Source organism: Jatropha curcas, chromosome 11 (assembly GCF_041381405.1).
Source record: "Jatropha curcas cultivar XTBG-Jc1 chromosome 11, XTBG_Jcur_1.0, whole genome shotgun sequence".
In the NCBI taxonomy this organism is placed as follows: Eukaryota; Viridiplantae; Streptophyta; class Magnoliopsida; order Malpighiales; family Euphorbiaceae; genus Jatropha; species Jatropha curcas.
Window position 1 is genome coordinate 25,987,878 of NC_143161.1, and position 20,754 is coordinate 26,008,631.

General features: G+C 35.2%; 2 long non-coding RNA genes across 2 annotated transcripts; both read right to left on the reverse strand.

Annotated features, from left to right (window-relative positions):
• Positions 1-8,751: 8,751 nt before the first annotated feature.
• LOC110008762 (uncharacterized) lies at positions 8,752-11,253 on the reverse strand. Its single transcript, XR_016318734.1, has 2 exons — positions 9,716-11,253; positions 8,752-9,004 (listed from the first exon to the last, which is right to left on the reverse strand). It is a non-coding gene; the product is annotated as an uncharacterized LOC110008762 (long non-coding RNA).
• Positions 11,254-14,991: 3,738 nt separating this feature from the next.
• On the reverse strand, positions 14,992-16,671 carry LOC149492831 (uncharacterized). The gene is made up of 2 exons (XR_016318693.1): positions 15,956-16,671; positions 14,992-15,244 (listed from the first exon to the last, which is right to left on the reverse strand). It is a non-coding gene; the product is annotated as an uncharacterized LOC149492831 (long non-coding RNA).
• Between the last annotated feature and the right edge of the window lie 4,083 nt (positions 16,672-20,754).

The following is a 20,754-nucleotide window of genomic DNA, read 5'->3' on the forward strand; positions in this document are numbered from 1 at the left end:
ACTCAGAGAGTTCCAAGAGAGAGATAGTTAGGGATTACTGCAGAAGATCGTGGGTGACTCCAAGATCTCTGGAAAGAAGACCGGTGAGCGATTCTGCGCTTCAAGAGGTCAGTTTATTGATTTGTTCGATAATGTTTTTAGTTTGCCTCATATGGTTTCGAAGAGGGTTGTTTCCGCTTTATACCCGCTCCCATCAATTGGTATCAGAGCCATACGAAACTTATGATGGTGGCTATTTTGTCATGTTTCAATCGTGTATCTATAATCTGTTTTGATTGTTTGATTGGTACATGGTTACAAGAGCTTCAAGAGTTTTTGAAGGACAGCAGCACAAAAGTACAGTACCTGATACAACCTTTGTTTTTGAAACTGTGGTTTTTAATGGGCATTAATATAAAATATATATATATATATATATATATATATATATATATATATATATTGGGTTTTGTTTCGATGAACAGGAGAGGGGCAAGAAAAGACGAAAAAAAAAAAAAAAAAAAAAAGATCAGTAAATGGAGGTTGAAGGGAAAAGGGGCAGCGGCGGCTAGGGCTTCTTCGTGAAGAAGAAGCTGCTGCTTGCCAAAATTCCCGTCGGGTCCCTCAATTTTTTTAAATTTTATATTTTTAACCCCTGATCTTTAAGTTTTTATTTTTTTTTGACCCTGAATCTTTCTGTTTATTATATTTTAACCTCTGGATTTTAATTTTTTACATTTTGACCCAGAAAGTATCAGTTATTCCGTTTTGGCCCCCTGGAGTTATTTAAATTATAAAGTGAGCCTGATTGTTTCTGGTTTTATTAAAATTGCCTAGACTATTTTCGATTTTTGCAATTTTGGCCCAATAGTTTCTGTTTTATGCAAAATAGTCCAAACAAGTTCTGAAATTTGCGAAATGGCCCAGAATTTTTCTGCTTTTGCAAGATAAACCCAGAATGTTTTAATTTTTTGCATAAATAGACCAGAACACTAAATTTTTAACATTTTCAACCAAAAATGTTAATTTTATTTGCAAAATTGTCTTAAAAATATATTATTTTGCAATTTTGATTATAATTAATTTATTTTAATTATATGAATTAATTTGTGAGTGGTTTTTTATTACTTTCTAGTTGTAATTATTTGCATTTCTTCCCCATTGGAAGATGTCATGTTTTAATATAATTACTGAACTAGTCTAATTTGTCTGTATTGATTTAACTCTCCATCTGAGTAAATTAATTAGTGACATGAATCAGATGTAATATTTTCTCACACATTAATGTTAATTTAAGAGGCATGTTATCTCCCATCGAGTAGTATGTGCCGGTCTTATCTAATTATAATATGCAAAACATGTGATTGGTTGAATTCTCCCATCGAGGTTGCTATTCATGAATGTTGTGAATGTGTATTTTTTTTGAATTGTGATATCAATGTTGTATATTTGCAATTTTGATTTATTGAACGTTTATTATTGATATGCTATTTTTGTTTAATGCATGATATAGAAATGGCATCATTCAGTCCCCTTGCAAACATCTTAACCCAAAACAAACTTGAGGGTCCAAACTATGTTGACTGGAAGAAGAATTTGGACATTTTGCTTACTGCTGAGGAGTATAAGTTTGTGCTTACTGAAGTTTGTCCTGAAAAACCCGGTGAGGGTGCCTCTGAGGAGGTCACCAGAGCTTACCAGAAATGGGTTAAAGCTGATGAGATGGCGCGATGTTACATTTTGGCTTCTGTGCCAAATGTTTTGCAACATCAGCATCAGACGATGGACACAGCTTTTGACATGCTCGAAAATCTCAAGGAGATGTTTGGAGATCAAACTAGTGCAGCAAGGCAAAACGCACTGAGGGAGATTCTTACTTCCAAAATGGAGGAGGGGACCCCAGTTAGAACTCATGTCTTGAAGATGATGAGTCTTCTGAATAACATGGAGGTTCTTGGTGCTGAGGTTGACAATGCTACACAGATAGAAATGATCTTGAACACTTTGCCAGCCAGTTTTCAGCAGTTTCGTTTGAACTATAACATGAATAAGATGGATTTCACTCTGTCTAAGTTGCTGAATGAGCTGGTGGCTGCTAAGACTATCATTAAGCAAGGAGCTGCACCTGTTGTGCTTAATGTTGAGTGAGGTTCTTCTTCTGCCCAGAACAAGGGTAAGAAGAAGAAAAATGCTCACAAGGCTAAGCCTAAAACAAGTGCTGCATCTACTAGTGCAAGTGTTGCTGTGAAAAAGCCTAAGGGTAAGTGTTTTCACTGCAAGCAACCTGGGCACTGGAAGTCACAATGTCCAACATGGTTAGCCAAGAAGAAGCAAGGTATGTCTCTGTTTTATATGCTGATAGTTGAAACTTGTTTAGCGGTGTTGACTACACTCCAATGGTGTGTAGATTCTGGAGCCACTAATCATGTCTGCAATTCATTGCAGCAGTTTCAGGTAACTCGTCAGCTAAATAAAGGAGATGTAAGCATTTTTCTGGGAGATGGCACAGAAGTTGCAGTTCTAGCTATAGGAAATGTTTCTTTGAATTTTGAGAATAATAGAACATTGTTTTTGAAGGATGTTTTATATGTACCTTCAATTAGAAGGAATTTAATTTCAGTTTCTAGTTTGAGCAAGAATGGATATTCGGTTTGTTTTAATGAATTTTATGATGATTCTGTCGTTATTAAATTTAGAAAACAAATGATATGTTCTGGCTCAATGATTGATGATCTTTTTATTCTCAAAGTTTCACCTGAACTGCAAATTCCTAATTCTGAAGTTAATAACTTTGATGTCATTGTTCCATTGAAAAGAAAACGTCCTATTGAATTTAGTCATACCTATTTGTGGCATTTAAGGCTTGGTCATATTAATTTAGATAGGATTTCTAGGTTGGTCAAGGATGGACCATTGAGTTCATTGAAAGTGGAGGCACTACCAACCTGTGAATCTTGTTTAGAAGGTAAAATGACTAAGAGGCCTTTTCCTATAAAGGGTAATAGAACTAATGATGTACTTGAATTAATTCATTCTGATTTGTGTGGTCCAATGAGTGTCCAAGCTAGGGGTGGTTTTGAGTATTTTGTGACTTTCACAGATGATTACTCAAGATATGGATACATTTACCTGTTGCGCCGTAAGTCTGAATGCTTTGAGAAATTCAAAGAGTTCAAGGCAGAAACGGAGAAACGACATGGAAAATATATCAAGTCGTTACGGTCTGACCGTGGTGGCGAATACCTCTCTAGGGAATTCATTACTTATTTATCAGAACAAGGAATTACTTCACAATTGTCTGCACCTGGTATGCCACAACAGAATGGTGTAGCAGAAAGAAGAAATAGGACGCTTATGGAAATGGTTCGATCAATGATGAGTTATTCAGATTTGCCCATTTCGTTTTGGGGGTATGCCATAGAAACAGCAGCATATATTCTGAATTTGGTTCCATCTAAGTCAGTACCTAAAACTCCTGCAGAACTGTGGACTGGGCGAAAGCCAAGTCTAAGACATGTTCGGATGTGGGGTTGTCCAGCCCATGTGCTGAAAGGGAAAGCAGACAAGTTGGAATCAAAAACAGACTTATGCTTCTTTATTGGATATCCTAGAGGAACGAAAGGTGGTTTATTTTATAGTTCTCAAGATAAAACGGTCATTGTTAGCACCAATGCACATTATCTTGAGGAAGACTATATTAAAAACCATATTCCCAAAAGTCAATTAGCCTTGTATGAATTGAGAGGAGAAAATATACCAACTAGAACCTTTCCATTAGAACAACAACCTAAACCATCAATGGTTGAAGCTGACATTCCATTGCCTAGTCGTAGTGGAAGAAATGTTAGTCGACCAGTAAATCAACATCAGCCTGAATATTCAGTACCTAACATTTCACTACCACCTGAAAGTAGTGGGAGTTATGTAGAAACTGAAGTGGCAGCTGTTGATCCAAATATACAAGAGCACAATGTTGGGGCTTCTAACATTTCATTGCCTCCTGGTGATGACAGACATGTTGAAGTTCCAGAACATGATCAAGATGTAGTCCCACCAGTCATGGACTTGCCGGCTTTACAGCCACAGCAAGATGAAGGTGTGATTGCAGAACCTATAGTACTTCGTCGTAGTGGGAGAATTAGACGACCACCGGTTCGATATACACTTTTGAGAGAAGCTTTTGATAGAATCCCTGAAGAAGTGAATATTGAACCTGTCTGTTACGATGAAGCACTACAAGATAATGATGTTGATAAGTGGCTTGTAGCTATGAAATCTGAGATGGAGTCCATGTACTCTAATCAAGTCTGGGAACTTGTAGAACCACCTGAAGGGGTTAAACCTATCGGATGCAAGTGGATCTATAAGAAAAAGAGGGGTATAGACGGTAAAGTGCAAACTTATAAGGCAAGGCTTGTTGCGAAAGGGTTTACTCAGAAAGAAGGGATCGATTATGAGGAAACTTTTTCGCCGGTAGCCATGCTAAAGTCTATTAGAACTCTTCTATCCATTGCAGCTCATTATGATTATGAGATTTGGCAAATGGATGTCAAGACAGCTTTCCTAAATGGAAGTCTTGATGAATGCATCTATATGAAGCAACCAGAAGGTTTCATAAACAATGGACAAGAAAATTTGCTTTGCAAATTGAATAGGTCCATTTATGGGCTTAAACAAGCATCTAGGTCATGGAATACTTGTTTTGACCAGGCGATTAAAAGTTTTGGCTTTGATCAGTGTCATGATGAGTCTTGTGTGTATAAGAAATGGAATGGTAGTAAGGTTGTTTTTCTGGTACTATATGTGGATGATATTCTGCTTATAGGGAATTGTGTAGGTATGTTGAATTCTGTCAAAGATTGGCTATCCCAACGTTTTGATATGAAGGATTTGGGAGAGGCTGCTCATATTCTTGGGATTAAGCTTATGCGAGATCGCAAGAAAAGGATGATTGGCTTATCTCAAGCACTTTATATTGATACCATTCTTGCTCGTTTCAGCATGCAGGATTCCAAGAAGGGTTTTCTTCCCTTCAGACATGGAATCACTCTATCTAAGGACCAATGTCCTAAGACACCTGAGGAGATAGAGAACATGAAGGCAGTTCCATATGCTTCTGCAGTTGGAAGCCTTATGTATGCAATGTTGTGTACTAGACCTGATATCTGTTTTGCTGTTGGCATGGTTAGCAGATTTCAATCTAATCCTGGGCGAGAACACTGGACTACAGTCAAGCATATAATCAAGTACTTGAAAAGGACTAGGGATTATATGTTAGTTTATCAATCTGACGATCTTGTACCCATTGGGTATACAGATTCGGATTTTCAGACTGATAAGGACTCTCGGAAGTCAACCTCTGGTAATGTTTTTGTCTTGGGAGGTGGAGCCATGAGTTGGAGGAGTATTAAGCAAACTTGTGTTGCTGACTCCACCATGGAAGCTGAATATGTGGCAGCTTCTGAAGCTGCAAAGGAAGCTGTATGGCTTAGGAACTTCCTTATGGATCTAGGCGTAGTTTCTTCAGTGCAATTGCCTATTACACTTTATTGAGATAATAGTGGGGCAGTTGCAAACTCGAAGGAGCCACGGAGCCATAAAAGGGCAAAACACATTGAGAGGAAGTATCATTTGATACGAGACATAGTTCAAAGGGGAGATGTGGTAGTGACAAAGATTGCATCGGAAAACAACCTGGCAGATCCTTTTACAAAAAGCTTACCAGCAAAGACTTTTGACAGTCATGTAGAAGGAATGGGAGTTAAAGTTATAGATGCATGGTTATGAGTCTAAGTGGGAGATTGATAGAGATATACTATTAACCATGCATATGTAATAGTATAGCTATGAATGATTTTCTATTGACAATTATTTCTTTGTATTTAATTGGAAATTTGCATTAAATAAATGTTATTAGCATATGAACAATAATTGTGATTAGTACATTTTGTATGTATTTAATTGGACCAAGTAGAGAATGGATGTTTAGTACTGACTGTTAAACATATTCTCTAGGACATTAGAAATAATGTTTATTGTTCTTAATCTTGATTTATTTTAATATGAGCAAACATTGATTGTCTTGTGCTTTGATTCATTAAAGGGTGAGTTTCATTATTGGAATAATATTCTCGGTGAATTGGGCAAAGATATTTTGTGTTTGTGAAATATTAATTAATAATAGAATCCATGTCTCGGTTTAGAGATTGATGATGCACTTTAAGTAAGCTTATAAGGTTTCATAGTGTAAACCCTGCAGGTGGATATTGAATCCGACACATGAAATAAGTTGAGCGACAATCTTGAAGTTATATTGTGATTTAAATAAATTGTCAGTAAATTATTTAAATGACAGCATCTGTAATCTTAACGTGGGGAACATTATTTTATTATGTTGTGGAATTGTAAAATAAATAAGGAGTTCAGTCATGAGTTTTTAGTGGAATAATTCATGATTAATTATAATAAGAATATGTTGGTCTACATAGGTTCTTATTATAATTAGTAGCCTGATTTATTTTATTCCTGCGGTCCCTGTAGTGCCCTAATTATTTGGAAAGTTAAGGGTGTATTAAATAATAGATAAATTATATAGTTTTAAAATAATTGATAATTATTTTAATTAAATAATTTTTTATTTAATTTATTTTATATTAAAAAATATCTTCCTATCGAAGAGAGTTTTTTTTTAATATAAAATTGCAAAACCCTAAGAATAAAGGGACGCACGTTATTCTATTCTCTGCCACTCAGAGAGTTCCAAAAGAGAGATAGTTAGGGATTACTACAGAAGATCGTGGGTGACTCCAATATCTCTAGAAAGAAGACCAGTGAGCGATTGTGCGCTTCAAGAGGTCAGTTTATTGATTTGTTCGATAATGTTTTTAGTTTGCCTCATATGGTTTCAAAGAGGGTTGTTTTCGCTTTATACCCGCTCCCATCACTTCCCGTGTTAAAAACATTTTGATCTTTGTCTATAAGAATTAATAGGTGTTGTTTATTTTTAAACAAACTGATAATTTAATGCATTTTTTAAATAAAGAATGAAGTAACAATTAAATTATATATGAAGGGATTAAATAGCAATTTAATATAAATTTTGTTATTCTCTTATTTGCGTCACTTCCTCAAAAGCATTTGAATTAGCACTTTTCAAAACGGCAAACGGAGGGTGTTTTATGGTGGGACCGTTTTAAGTTGACATGATATGACATGGGTTGAATCACTGACGCCCGGTGTGTGTGTGTATGTGTATGTGTATGTGTGAAATCTTATCCCTGCCTTGTTGTCGTTTCTTTTTTTATCACTTTCATTTTCCTTTTATTATTTTATTTTTTTAATTTTAAATTTGTGTGCTAATTAATTGCTTTGTTATTTATTTGGAAAAAAAAAACCTAGTGTATTTTGTATACTCATGTGACTACAAAGAAGGGGAAGAAGTATTTACTTGAGATATTATTTTTAATAATATTAGTCAAATTACATTGATTTTGGTGATTTTGATCTGGTACTCTCTAAATAATTGGGTTTGGTCATAAAAAATTTTAAAAACATATTTTATGATTTAATTTGGTTTTTGAATTTTGGAAATTTAAATAAACTGTAAATCAAATATTATGTATATAAATAAACAAATTATTTAATTATCTTTCAATTTTTGGTAGAGTTTATTTCAAATTTAACATTTAATTGTATGTTTGAAAACTAATATTTTAAATATCCTAACTTTCAGTTTTATTTTAAACTTTTTGAGTAGTTGCAATTTCACTTAAATCAACATTTATATCCTGGACATATCAATCTATTGCAATTACACTCCAATTTGCTTTTAAGGTGATATTGCACTCTAAAAGTGAATTATAAGATCCTGACTTATTGATTTGTTATAATTTCACCCAAAAAGTAAACTAAAGTTGAAATTTTAATTAAAATAATGTAAAAAAATGAACTTTATACTCAAGTATTTAAACAATAAATAAAAAATCAAGAAAAAAAAAAAGCTCAATTTGCCCTTGAACTTGGAGGCCATATTCGATTTGCACATAATTCACCTTTTTAGACTAAAAACTCATGCAAAAACCAGACCAAATTGCCTTATTTTTCCCCTAGGCTCTGGTGGTGTATCTCACGCTGTCAAAACTTTTATTTTTTATTTTTTATTTTATTAAATGTTTTGAAATTGAAAAACACTATAACATTATTTTAATCGCTAAAAACCCCAAATTTTGATACCCTCCAATTAGTAAAACTCCAAAATACAGTTTTCCTCTCCTCACATATATTTCACTAGATTAGTTAACAAAATAACAAGATTGATCCACGAGAGAGGAAGGATCAAGCATGAGTTCATCAAATTAGGCATCCACTAGAGATTTTGAGATTATAAATTCTTATACACACTCAAATCCTTCTCCCTCTCCACTGATCTCTGGTTCTGGTTCAAGTTTACAGCAGGTATATTCAAGAATTCAAAACTTTTTTTTTTTCTATTTTTATGGGTACATTATTTTTTCCATTGTTACTTATTTTTGGATCGTTCTATTCATTGGTTACTGAATCTGAAATCTCATTTTTTACTTCAAGAATGTCACGACCCGTTTCCATGGGCCGGACCGGCACTAGGGCCCAGGTAAGCTTAAGGCCCCCGAGGCCCGTAGTAAGCCTAAATTATCCAATATGTCTACCTATCTTTTCCAATTTCATCAAAACAGTAACCCATATACAAACATCTGGCCCAAACTCAAATAACACATAATGTATAACCAGGGCCTATTCACAATAAATTATAATCACGTTATGGGCTTACTGGTTCACCTGCAGCTAATTACCTAACATTTAATTTATAGTGTAGTGCTAACAATAAGTCCAATATTAATACACAACCCTATAACTGCGGAGTCCAAGAATAATCTGATAACAGAATAATTTATACATCCAAAATTAAATAACAGGAATATAAAGTTTACATTTATAACTCTGCGGAGAAGATTGCAGAGCTCCAGTCGAATCAGCTGCTTCCTAGTACCTGGGAGGTTTGTTGGGGGGTGAGTTTTGCAACTCAGTGAATAATAATAAATAATACACACCACATACAGTCAAACAAAATGCACCCTAGTATACTGAATGAACACACAACAGTCAATCATATGACATTACATCAGCACCCACAAACAATATCACCTTCAAATAATCACATCACGTGGAAATTAGTCAGTGGCGTCACCTAAACCCCCGACGAGCCGTCCTCTCAAACAGCCCATCCTCTCAAACATGTGCACCCAGGGAGCCAATCCCCCATATCTGGCCGACCGGTCTAATCCTCACTTGACCAGTCCTCTCAATATTTTATTTTACATTCTCTCTTTTCTTTTCCATCTCATCAACATCATTTCATCAATTCATCAGGTGCACACGGGGGCGCCGATCTCCCATTTACCCGGCCGACGGTCCAATTTCATCAGTTCATCAGGATCCATATTTATCGACCGTCCTCACAAACCCAGGGTGACCCACTTCATCCTAACTCCACACAAACAGAGCACAGTATATACACAGCACAAATAATCAAACAATTCATTTATCATAATACACCAATTTCATCCAAATGCACAATTATGCATAAGTATAATTATAGTGATCATAACATAATATATTTGAGAAAATACAATATGTAAATATATAAAAATGTAATGTTATGCAAATGCAGTGTTGACATGCATTATTTATTATTACTCACAGTGATAGAGAGCGAAATTCCAGCTTTGATGTTGTCTTGGAGGAGCACTGGATGGACCCGGGCGATCCCAAGTATAATTTTTGTTGAATTTTGCTAGATTGGAAAGGCTTACGCGTGCTAGATCGGAGCTACGCGCATCGGGACTGCGAGCAAGTGGCGCGATCTATTGGACAGCAAGGATGGTGGCGCAATGAACTCGAGGAGCTGTGGCGCTGCGATCTGGCTGAGGATGAAGCGCTGCTGCAGGTGGAGCCGCTGGCTGTGGCGCGCGAAGGAGCGGCGAGGCGGTGCTGTGCGCGATGGAGGCGGTGCGACTGCAACTGGCGCGCGGTGGTGATCGGCTGACGTTGCTGGAGCTGCTGGAGTTGCTGGCAGTGACGCAGACGCAGACGCAGTTGCAGGGAAGAAGAAAGGGAAAGAAAGAAAGAAAAAGGAAAGAAAGAAAGAAAGAAGAAGAAGAAGAAGAAGAAAGGGAGGAGGAGACGCGGTGGCTGTGTTGGTGGAGTGGAGGTGGGGCGCTGGTGAGGGTGAGAAGTAGAGGTGCAGCGCTGGAGATAAAAAGAAAAGAAAGAGATGTTTCTAGATGGTTTGGGTCGAACCGGTTCGATTCGACCCAAATCTTTGATTTTCAATTGGTTTTCGGCTTTTTCAATCGGTTTTCTGTTCGATTTCTCACAGTGTTCGCATTAAAATATTAAAATAAATTTCCAAGCTGTCGGTTTATTAAATTTAATTGGAAAATCTTTGAAAATAAAAATTCGAGTTGTTTCAGTCTTCCCCCCTTAAAAAAAATTCGTCCTCGAATTTTGAAAATAACAAGAAACTAGGATACAATAATTGTTTACGACAATGGTGGTTATGCTTCTCACATAAAGTTGCAAGTTCGTTAGTCAGAGTGGTGAATCTAATTTTTCTTAAATTTAATAATTAAGACAAACCAATGAACAGACCTGGGAAGAAAATCTAATTTATAGAGAGGGTAAGATGATTATAAGATAAGTCCATCCCTAAAGTTAATTTAAACGTGAATCATACTATGTCTACAAGTTGTCACCTCAAGTCAAATATTCATAACTTAAAGCACAGATTCGACACTAATATTTACCTTTACACGTAAGAATTTTATTCACTTATAACATCTGCTCAAGTAAGGGTTATTGATCTCATTAGCTCTATATCATGTGTCCTTACATTGGTGTATCGTCATTTATTCTCTCACTAGCTATCATAGGCAATGATCATCACTCCATAAGAAACTCATACACCAACCCATTATGTAATCTTACTGATATAAGAATCCACATATTCAATCAAATTTATTACTATTCCAATTTAGAATCCTTATTATTATTATCAATTCTACCATTAAATACCGTTCAATCCTTTCCAATTAAAGAGAACAAATTCATGGTATTACTACAAGCTTATTTCAAACAAAATCATGACATTTCTCTAGCTAAGTGCTATCAACTGATAGGATATACTGACTTCTATCCCAATCTCATCACATATTTATCAACTTAACTATTTTCCAACAAAAGATATATAATTTATTCTCAATTCCTACTAATGAGAATTCTCATAAAAACAAACAATACATCGACTATATAGAGAAAATTTCAATTCACAATCAAGTCTCTATTTTAGTTATTAACCTCTCTATCCTTCTTCCCGAATTATCATATCATACCATTTCTTAACTAATTATGACAACAACTTATGCAACTAGCCAAATTAGTTGTTGCCATGCCGAATAATTCTTAATTTATTTTCTAAAATTCGCAAACACAGTTCTATTATACTCCATTCCATCATGAAATCCAGTCTACATTTTTTTTTTTTTTTACAAGCTTAATCAAGATGTAAAATTCTCCAAACCGTAATTTATATCCAATTTACCTAGGTCTACGTATCCAGAAATCCTAAACAAGTAGTGCCTTTGCTCTAGCTAAGTATGAGATTAAGGATATTAAACCTATAATCTAATTCCTGATTACACTATGTCCATTGTTTTATGTTTATTCTTAATCCCATGAATTCTTAAAGAATATTCAGATAATAATATCATAGGGTTATTCCTTTTCTCCAAGTCTATCATAATGTCTATCACCTCCAAAATTGTAAAATTTATACCTAATACGATCTAGGAAGATTTTCAACCTTAATTATGTTCTCTCTATATTCTTTACTCCAAACAGGGTTAATAGCTCATTGAATTCCTCAACATCTGAGTTTCAATGTACCAGTCCTCAAATGCACCTAACTAATTAAATATTTCCTTAAACCATTAGATATGTCGCAAACTACCATTTACAACACAATTCTATTCATTCAATCATAATTGCTACCAATTGCTAAGGAATTCAGAGTAGGTTTACATTGACTCTACATTATGTATCAATAATTTTCGCTCTAATTGGTACCTCAATAGTCCCATGAGCAATTTGAATTGATTAGTGATCTGATCGACACACATGAGTTGGCACTCCAATATAATCAAGATGTAGTCTTAGACCATCCTGTTATCACATCCAATAATCCTCTAGTTTATATCCTTAGTCTTCAAACACTAACATGTATTCTCTTCATTAATTTGTTAAAACTATCCCAAATTCACCTTTTCCTTCTTATACCAAGTTTCACTGTTCCATGCAAATGGTAAATTAAAACTCAGCTTGCTTACTAATGAATGAAAATACTCTAATTACCTTCATGTTCTACCAAGGACATAAATATAACTTCCCTTCTTTATCTAATAAAACAAGCAACTTGCAAAAGTTGCACTAATCAATAGAAATTCCTTATTTTAATTGCTTTACGTCAAGAAATTAAATTTATTTACATTCGTTGTCGTCTCAAGCTAAGTCCCGTGATCCTTTATCAACTATTATTCCAACTAGATGCTATCAAATTACAGTAGTCAAAATTCTCTTCTCTCTTTCTCTCCAATAGAAAGTCTATCTTTCTTTCTGAATATAAGTACTAAATTCTTTTGTCATCGGGATTACAATCCTCGAATCATTTATCTATTTGTTTAACATAAGACATTCAATAACTTCCTACCTTTGATCTCTTTTTAGATTTAAATTTACTATTCATGAACCACTAAATTCTCGAAACTCACCTCGCAAAGACCCGATTAACTCAACTCAAAAGTTTGGTTATAACATTATCAATTATTTATTTAATATCCTATTAGAATTATCATCAACAGTGATAATTATTTTAAACCTCAAAGCCATTTTTCCTACCTTCAATGGTATACATGTTCCATCATTATATCTTTAATAATATTTCGCTCCTTTTTTTTTTTGTTTAACTACATAGTCTTAACTACTTATTCTAAAACATCTGTTAACTTTCTAAATTTTTATAAATTTTAAATTTATTTACAGCATAAAATTACTATTTATGATCATTTAAATTCTTAATATCCACCTTATCTCTTTTTTTTTTTTTTTTTTTTTTTTTTTTTTTTTAACAATATAACAAGAAACTTTACAATTACACAAATATTATTCTCCTTCAAATTATATTCTAATTATCATTTTCTAATATAATTATCACCCAACATAATAGCGTTCCAATCCCAAGTCCACTAGTTTCCTCTATTATCTTTTACTTTCATTTTATTATACTAGATCCATAAACTTAGTCTGGCTTATTAAACATCCTACATATACTAGGGTCTTACTTATGTCCCGTCTAATACACTCATGAATTCCCAAAGTATAGAAGTCTTTATCTTAAAGCTGCTGAGGTATCACTATTTCTAGTTTTATCAAATCTTGTTACTCATAATCCTTAATTTATTAAACCTCTAATTACTGACTATCCTCATTTAAATCATATTAATTTATACCCTTCACGTTTCTGTAATTGATTCTTTTCTTAATATCCAAACAATAACAGGACTAGATCCATCCTTACTTATCTATTTCATTAGTATTATATCAATTCAATAATTGGACAATTATCTCTCCATGTCCGATGTCATTCATCAATACACTTAATCATCATAGCCCACTATTTACATAACATAAGTACCTTAATTCCCTTATGGAGTCATTAACTCCTTCTCAGATCATAGAATCTCCCATAAAACAAAAATCATTGTTTGTAATTCACATACCATCGAGTGTGCAACAATTATTTTAAATATCAAAAGGCTAAATACCATTAGATTTAATTCTTACTTGTACCATATTAAACCATAAGATGCCACAATCCACACAATATCCACCACTAAGTACATCATGATTAAAGTAGTTTATCTTTTACTAAGAATCACAATTTACTTTTCTTATAACCACAATAATTTATATTATTCCCTACATTCATACACTTGAAACGAAATAGCTGATGAATGCTACAATACACTTTGTCCCACCAAGCAGTAATTACTCATAAATAAAACTCACTTCATATAATAATTCCACCAATATTATTCTTTATGAAAAATACTCATCACCAATTATTATACCAAATCGCACCAAATCCTTCAACATTCAGACCTTCTAAAAATCATATATATCCATTTCATCCAGAAAATATTTATCTCAATAAATATAAGAAATTCCACTAACCAACATCATGTAAATTCCATCAAATTCATATACTCATTCAATACTCTAATTAAATAGATTCTGATGTCCTCGAATCCGAATCATTTAGTTCTCTTGTTAAATTATTAGCAACTCATTCTCAATTCCGCAAGCACACCTATACACACATTCATGCATTCTTAAATATGTATTCCACATTCAACACGTATTAAATAAAAATAGCACACTTTCATCAACTAACCTCAACTTATTAATCCTATATATCTTATCTTCTTACATACTTAAATTATATATGAATATTATTTATTCCATAAAAGGGTTTTTGTTTAAACCATCCCCTTAGCATCAGTAACTAAATCACATCTCTAAAGAACAAGGATACAAATTTAATTATTAAACAACTTGACTTTAACCTGACTGCGAACAACGCTGAAGAGGAAAGCAAGGAAGACTATGTCAAGACATGGCGGGAATTACTCCGCAGTTACACCTAGACTTATGAACCTTTGCTCTGATACCACCTTTGTCACGACCCGTTTCCATGGGCCGGACCGGCACTAGGGCCCAGGTAAGCTTAAGGCCCCCGAGGCCCGTAGTAAGCCTAAATTATCCAATATGTCTACCTATCTTTTCCAATTTCATCAAAACAGTAACCCATATACAAACATCTGGCCCAAACTCAAATAACACATAATGTATAACCAGGGCCTATTCACAATAAATTATAATCACGTTATGGGCTTACTGGTTCACCTGCAGCTAATTACCTAACATTTAATTTATAGTGTAGTGCTAACAATAAGTCCAATATTAATACACAACCCTATAACTGCGGAGTCCAAGAATAATCTGATAACAGAATAATTTATACATCCAAAATTAAATAACAGGAATATAAAGTTTACATTTATAACTCTGCGGAGAAGATTGCAGAGCTCCAGTCGAATCAGCTGCTTCCTAGTACCTGGGAGGTTTGTTGGGGGGTGAGTTTTGCAACTCAGTGAATAATAATAAATAATACACACCACATACAGTCAAACAAAATGCACCCTAGTATACTGAATGAACACACAACAGTCAATCATATGACATTACATCAGCACCCACAAACAATATCACCTTCAAATAATCACATCACGTGGAAATTAGTCAGTGGCGTCACCTAAACCCCCGACGAGCCGTCCTCTCAAACAGCCCATCCTCTCAAACATGTGCACCCAGGGAGCCAATCCCCCATATCTGGCCGACCGGTCTAATCCTCACTTGACCAGTCCTCTCAATATTTTATTTTACATTCTCTCTTTTCTTTTCCATCTCATCAACATCATTTCATCAATTCATCAGGTGCACACGGGGGCGCCGATCTCCCATTTACCCGGCCGACGGTCCAATTTCATCAGTTCATCAGGATCCATATTTATCGACCGTCCTCACAAACCCAGGGTGACCCACTTCATCCTAACTCCACACAAACAGAGCACAGTATATACACAGCACAAATAATCAAACAATTCATTTATCATAATACACCAATTTCATCCAAATGCACAATTATGCATAAGTATAATTATAGTGATCATAACATAATATATTTGAGAAAATACAATATGTAAATATATAAAAATGTAATGTTATGCAAATGCAGTGTTGACATGCATTATTTATTATTACTCACAGTGATAGAGAGCGAAATTCCAGCTTTGATGTTGTCTTGGAGGAGCACTGGATGGACCCGGGCGATCCCAAGTATAATTTTTGTTGAATTTTGCTAGATTGGAAAGGCTTACGCGTGCTAGATCGGAGCTACGCGCATCGGGACTGCGAGCAAGTGGCGCGATCTATTGGACAGCAAGGATGGTGGCGCAATGAACTCGAGGAGCTGTGGCGCTGCGATCTGGCTGAGGATGAAGCGCTGCTGCAGGTGGAGCCGCTGGCTGTGGCGCGCGAAGGAGCGGCGAGGCGGTGCTGTGCGCGATGGAGGCGGTGCGACTGCAACTGGCGCGCGGTGGTGATCGGCTGACGTTGCTGGAGCTGCTGGAGTTGCTGGCAGTGACGCAGACGCAGACGCAGTTGCAGGGAAGAAGAAAGGGAAAGAAAGAAAGAAAAAGGAAAGAAAGAAAGAAAGAAGAAGAAGAAGAAGAAGAAAGGGAGGAGGAGACGCGGTGGCTGTGTTGGTGGAGTGGAGGTGGGGCGCTGGTGAGGGTGAGAAGTAGAGGTGCAGCGCTGGAGATAAAAAGAAAAGAAAGAGATGTTTCTAGATGGTTTGGGTCGAACCGGTTCGATTCGACCCAAATCTTTGATTTTCAATTGGTTTTCGGCTTTTTCAATCGGTTTTCTGTTCGATTTCTCACAGTGTTCGCATTAAAATATTAAAATAAATTTCCAAGCTGTCGGTTTATTAAATTTAATTGGAAAATCTTTGAAAATAAAAATTCGAGTTGTTTCAAAGAATCCAAAACTTTTTTATTTTTTTTATTTTTATTGGTACATATTATTTTTTCCATTGTTCCTTATTTTTGGATCGTCTTATCACTGTTTATTGAATTTAAAATCTCATTTCTTGCTTACTAGAAGTATCATTACTTCGTTCTAATTGATTATTTTATGTCTCTTGTGAACTATCTCTCTATTTTTTATTGGGTTTTTTTTTAAATGACATGGCTTGTTTTGTTTATATATGGGATAATGTTAATTTTGGTACTGGTACTTGTCATTTTTTCTATTTTTGGTGGCTAAATGAAAAATTTTGACAATTGAGAGTCCAAACTTACACTTTTTTTTTTCAATTTGATGTCTCCTAATGACATGGACTACCGAAATATCAAATGGGACTGATTGGGACCACAAACGCCTATGTGTTTGCACACGTGAACCTACTATTTTTAGATGTAAAATGCCAATGTGGCAAAAGAGATAAAATAACCCATTTGCCACTCCTCCTCTCTTGATTGTGTTGCTCAAGACTAACCAAACCTCCAAAGGAATCCGACAACGGACTCAACTACTGATTAACGCTCACATAAAAAACAGTCAAATTCTTCAGCAAACAAAACTTCAAATTGTTATTCCTGAGAATAATTTCGTTTAGATTAGACAAATGACCCAAAGTCGAAGGGACCCAACCATGGTGGAGCCATAAGTTGGAGGAGTATTAAGCAAACTTGTGTTGCTGACTCCACCATGGAAGCTGAATATGTGGCAGCTTCTGAAGCTGCAAAGGAAGCTGTATGGCTTAGGAACTTCCTTATGGATCTAGGCGTAGTTTCTTCAGTGCAATTGCCTATTACACTTTATTGTGATAATAGTGGGGCAGTTGCAAACTCGAAGGAGCCACGGAGCCATAAAAGGGCAAAACACATTGAGAGGAAGTATCATTTGATACGAGACATAGTTCAAAGGGGAGATGTGGTAGTAACAAAGATTGCATCAGAAAACAACCTGGCAGATCCTTTTACAAAAAGCTTACCACCAAAGACTTTTGACAGTCATGTAGAAGGAATAGGAGTTAAAGTTATAGATGCATGGTTATGAGTCTAAGTAGGAGATTGATAGAGATATACTATTAACCATGCATATGTAATAGTATAGCTATGAATGATTTTCTATTGACAATTATTTCTTTGTATTTAATTGAAAATTTGCATTAAATAAATGTTATTAGCATATGAACAATAATTGTGATTAGTACATTTTGTATGTATTTAATTGGACCAAGTAGAGAATGGATGTTTAGTATTGACTGTTAAACATATTCTCTAGGACATTAGAAATAATGTTTATTGTTCTTAATCTTGATTTATTTTAATATGAGCAAACATTGATTGTCTTGTGCTTTGATTCATTAAAGGGTGAGTTTCATTATTGGAATAATATTCTCGGTGAATTGGGCAAAGATATTTTGTGTTTGTGAAATATTAATTAATGATAGAATCCATGTCTCGGTTTAGAGATTGATGATGCACTTTAAGTAAACTTATAAGGTTTCATAGTGTAAACCCTGTAGGTGGATATTGAATCCGACACATGAAATAAGTTGAGCGACAATCTTAAAGTTATATTGTGATTTAAATAAATTGTCAGTAAGTTATTTAAATGACAGCATCTGTAATCTTAACGTGGGGAACATTATTTTATTATGTTGTGGAATTGTAAAATAAATAAGGAGTTCAGTCATGAGTTTTTAGTGGAATAATTCATGATTAATTATAATAAGAATATGTTGGTCTACATAGATTCTTATTATAATTAGTAGCCTGATTTATTTTATTCCTGCGGTCCCTGTAGTGCCCTAATTATTTGGAAAGTTAAGGGTGTATTAAATAATAGATAAATTATTTAGTTTTAAAATAATTGATAATTATTTTAATTAAATAATTTTTTATTTAATTTATTTTATATTAAAAAATATCTTCCTATCGAAGAGAGTTTTTTTTTTAATATAAAATTGCAAAACCCTAAGAATAAAGAGACGCACGTTATTCTATTCTGTGCCACTCAGAGAGTTCCAAAAGAGAGATAGTTAGGGATTACTGCAGAAGATCGTGGGTGACTCCAAGATCTCTGGAAAAAAGACCGGTGAGCGATTCTGCGCTTCAAGAGGTCAGTTTATTGATTTGTTCGATAATGTTTTTAGTTTGCCTCATATGGTTTCGAAGAGGGTTGTTTCCGCTTTATACCCGCTCCCATCAAGAACGAGATACAGTCTTTTGTTTTTTGGAATTCCAGGAAACCAAGTTGCCACCAAAATATATTAAAAATCCCGTAGTTGACCGACGATCGTCAACAGAACTTGCCCAATCTGCATCACTATAAGCAGAAATTCGTGAAGACGAAGCTAGTTTGTAAAGAATGTCATACCCTATTGTCTCCTTCAAATAACGCAGTAACCGCTTCAACTGAAGCCAATGCTCCTCCATTGGATCATGCATGTAATGAGATAATTTGTTAACAATAAAATTAATATCTGGCCGGGTCAAAACCAGATAATGTAAGCGCCCAACAAGTTGCCGAAAGAAGGATGGATCCGAACAAGAAGTTGAACCAGATTTTTGACTTGTTGAAGATGGTACTGCAGGTGTTGGCAGCCCCTTACAAGCATGAAATTTGCCTTTAAGTAGCAGATCCTGTATATATTTAGATTGAGACAAAAACAATTGATCCTCATGCCAAGAAGCCTCAACCCCAAGAAAATAATTAAGCCGACCTAAGTCTTTCAACAAAAAGGACTGCTGAAGCTCACTAATGACTTGAGTTATGCGAGGGACAGAATTACCAGTTAAAATTATGTCGTTGACATAAACAAGACAATAGAGAATGACGTCATTCTGCAAGAGAATAAACAAAGAGGTGTCCATCTTGGACTTAACAAAGCCAACAGAGAGTAAAGCATTAGCCAAGCAACTATACCATTGACGAGGAGCCTGTTTTAGGCCATAAATTGACCGATGGAGCAGACAAACATGATTGGGGAAAGTTGGATCTTTGTAACCCGGGGGTTGATTCATATAAACCTTCTCATTAAGAGACCCATGCAAAAAGGCATTAGACACGTCTAATTGCTTTACTAACCACCGATTTGTAACAGCAACAGAAAGAACCAATCGGATGGTCGTAGGTTTCACAACTGGAGAAAATGTTTCCTTGTAATCAATCCCATGACGTTGATTAAATCCCTTAGCAACTAGACGCGCTTTGTACTTGTCTAGAGTTCCATCTGCCTTCTCTTTAATGCGAAACACCCATTTGCATCCCACTATATTTGCATCAATAGGTGGTTCAACCAAAGACCAAGTACCCAAAGCAATCAACGAATTAAGCTCCACAGCCATAGCATTGCGCCAATTTTCTGATTTTTTTGCATCATTTACCGTCAATGGTAAAGAGTTGGAGGGAGCAACAGATAAAAATACCCGAGGTTTCAATGAGCCAGTTTGAGACCGAGTCACCATAGAGTGTGTTCGAGTGATAGGAGCTGCAACAATCTGATTTTCAGTGACTGCCAACCGAGAATCAGGTGATTGAGAACATCAATTACAGAAGTAGATTCTGCCACCGGTTCTAATGTAGCAAGCGGATTGACAGAAGTACTAACAGTGGGAGAACCAGACACAGGAACAGTATCGTGAGAAGATTCTGATGATCTATTATTTGCCAAAATCACAGGAAACTGGGAAGGATGTAAAACAGAAGCAGATGGGGCAGATGTCGTAGTAGATGGTGTTGATGGGGAGTTAGATAAGATGCCTTTTCCAACCCAAACAGAAAAGCGATAACAAGTCTCAGCCTTGGTCGAATTGGAAGAATTGCTACACACCTGTGAAAAAGGGAAAACAGATTCATTAAACACGACATGACGAGAAATAAAAATTTTATTGGTGGAAACATGGAGACACTTATAACCTTTGTGAATGGAACTATACCCAAGAAATACACATGGCTTAGAACGGTAATCAAGTTTATGCTTCGCATATGGAT